The sequence below is a fragment of the Salmo trutta genome, chromosome 16, assembly GCF_901001165.1.
Source record: "Salmo trutta chromosome 16, fSalTru1.1, whole genome shotgun sequence".
In the NCBI taxonomy this organism is placed as follows: domain Eukaryota; kingdom Metazoa; phylum Chordata; class Actinopteri; order Salmoniformes; family Salmonidae; genus Salmo; species Salmo trutta.
In genome coordinates this window covers 16,203,930-16,207,255 of record NC_042972.1, presented here as the reverse complement: position 1 = coordinate 16,207,255, position 3,326 = coordinate 16,203,930, and positions in this window count along the sequence as shown.

Here is a 3,326-nt window from a genome sequence, read left to right as displayed (position 1 = left end):
GAGCAAGAAAACTTTCTTAGCAGATAATGACAACATGACAATAACAGCAGCTGCAGATGATATAATGAAAAGTTGGAGGGTGGTTGATAATGGAGGACATCAGGTGGATCCACGTCTGGATGTTGGGCAGAACCCCTAGGTCCTGGAGAACAGGAGCAGAGTTAAACGGAACAGGGTCGGAGACAGAAACGTAAACAAGCAAACACACAGATTACACTTACTGGGAGAAAATTTGATGGATTAGTGCAGTGTTACAAATGGGAGATACTGTATGTATTTTAACACTTTTGGGAGGTATAACCTACATCAAGCTGTTCCCCTTCCAACTCAGAGCACAATCAGACTGATTCGAACTCACTGGTTCTGGTGGATGGGATACCTCCTGGGGGGCTCGGACAGTCGATGATCCTAAAGTAATTTGAAGAGGTACATTTTTATAAACTCAGGATAACTACCATTTCTTTCTAATGTCAAGCAAAGCTTGTCTATTGGGCTTCACAGAAGTGTAGGGCGTTCCATCCTGGGGATTGTGTCTGGATCTCTACCAGGAACCTCCCACTCCGCCTACCCTGCAAGAAGCTGAGCCCCCGGTTTGTGGGGCCATTCAAGGTCAACGAGGTAACGTATAGGTTACAGCTTCCCAGTGACTACCGCATCTCACCATCTTTTCACGTCTCCCTTCTTCATGTCTCCCTTCTTCATGTCTCCCTTCTCGGGGCCGTACTCCAAGGAACGAGCAGCGGTCCGGGAGGCAACGATGGAAATCACTAATGACGTTGGGATCCAGAATGTCCTCCACCGGAACCCAACACCGCTCTTCTGGGCCTTAGCCCTCCCACTCCACCAGGTACTGGTGCTTTCAGTAACTGCTCCAACTGTTAGAAGATTGTTGGCTTCCACCGAGGTAACCCACTGAGATAACCCTAGGAAGACTGTAACGAGAAGCAGGTGGAGGTGGTAAGTTTAACCCTCGCAAGGCTGCAGGCCCATAAGGCATCCCCAGCCGCGTCCTCAGAGCATGCGCAGACCAGCTGACTGGTGTGTTTACGGACATATTCAATCAATCCTTATCCCAGTCTGCTGTTCCCACATGCTTCAAGAGGGCCACCATTGTTCCTGTTCCCAAGAAAGCTAAGGTAACTGAGCTAAATTACTACCGCCCCGTAGCACTCAATTCCGTCATCGTGAAGTGCTTTGAGAGACTAGTCAAGTACCATATCACCTCCACCCTACCTGACACCCTAGACCCACTCCAATTTGCTTACCGACCCAATAGGTCCACAGACGATGCAATCGCCATCACACTGCCCTAACCCATCTGGACAAGAGGAATACCTATGTAAGAATGCTGTTCATCGATTACAGCTCAGCATTTAACACCATACTACCCTCCAAACTCGTCATTAAGCTCGAGACCCTGGGTATCGACCCCGCCCTGTGCAACTGGGTCCTGGACTTCCTGACGGGCCGCCCCCAGGTGGTGAGGGTAGGTAACAACATCTCCACCCCGCTGATCCTCAACACTGGGTCCACACAAGGGTGCATTCTCAGCCCTCTCCTGTACTCCCTGTTCACCCACGACTGCGTGGCCATGCACGCCTCCAACTCAATCATCAAGTTTGCAGACGACACTACAGTGGTAGGCTTGATTGCCAACAACGACGAGACGTCCTTCAGGGAGGAGGTGAGGGCCCTCGGAGTGTGGTGTCAGGAAAACAACCTCACACTCAATGTCAACAAAACTTAGGAGATGATCGTGGACTTCAGGAAACAGCTGATGGTTGATGATATTACTAGCTAAACTAGCTTGTCCTGTGTTGCATATAATCAATGTGGTGCCTGAAATTGTGTCACTTCTCTTGCGTTCAGTGTAAGCAGAGTCAGAGTATATGCAACAATTTGGGTCGCCTGGCTTGTTGCAAACTGTGTGAAGGCCATTTCTTCCTAACAAAGAACGTAACTAATTTGGCAGAATTTTACATAATTATGACATAACATTGAAGGCTGTGCAATGTAACAGTAATATTTAGACTTAGGGTTGCCACCTGTTTGATAAAATACGGAACGGTTCCGTATTTCACTGAAGTGAATAAACGTTTTGTTTTCGAAATGATAGTTTCCGGATTTGACCATATTAATGACCTAGGGCTCGTATTTCTGTGTGATTATATATTACAATTAAGTCTATGATTTGATAGAGCAGTCTGACTGAACGGTGGTAGGCAGCAGCAGGTTCGTAAGCATTCATTCAAACCGCACTTTCCTCCGTTTGCCAGCAACTTTTCACAATGCTTGAAGCACAGCGCTGTTTATGACTTCAAGCCTATCAACTCCCGAGATTAGGCTGGAAATACTACATTGCCTATAAGAACATCCATTAGTCAAAGGTATATGAAATACAAATGTTATAGCGAAATAATCCTATAATAACTACAACCTAAAACTTCTTACCTGGGAATATTGAAGACTCATGTTAAAAGGAACAACCAGCTTTAATATGTTCTTATGCTCTGAGCAAGGAACTTAAACGTTAGCTTTTTTACATGGCACATATTGCACTTTTACTTTCTTCTCCAATACTGTGCTTTTGCATTATTTAGACCAAATTTAACAGGTTATTATTTATTTGAGACTAAATTGATTTTATTTATGTATTAAGTTAAACTAAAAGTGTTCAGTCAGTATTGTTGTAATTGTCATTATTACAAATATATATATATCGGTATCAGCTTTTTTTGGTCCTCCAATAATCGGTATCGGCATTGAAAAATGATAATCGGTGGACCTCTTGGATACCACGAAATTGGGAAGGAAACGGGCAAAAAAAAAAATGTATTAAACATTTTAAAATAAAATGTGTACACGAACAATTCAATTTTATTATCAGAAAATGTTTATCTGAAAAAGGGCTGTTGCTAATCAAGCTGGTTTTCCTTTCTACCTCACTTTGCTAATAACAGTGCTTGACTTGGGCAGGAGCTGAGTACTGGCACCTCAAATGTTCTACTGCTTGAGCTCCTGAATATTAGCTTGAAAGTATTGTGGAGCTCCTGCACCTAAAATAAACAGTACTGGAGTTGTGCCGAAAATCTCCCCGGACAAAATTCCCCCCTTCTAATTTCCTTAATTTTGTGGCTAGAGTCAAATACTTGCTGTGGCACACAGAGTCAAATACTTTCTATAGAACAAACTTCATGTCAGGATAGGCAACCGAAATGAATAATTAATGTATGTGTGTTACGTTAAACATAGAGGGAGTAAAATGTTGGCAAGCAATAAACATTTAAACAACTATGGTTGAATTATTATCCTTACAGTTTAAAAAA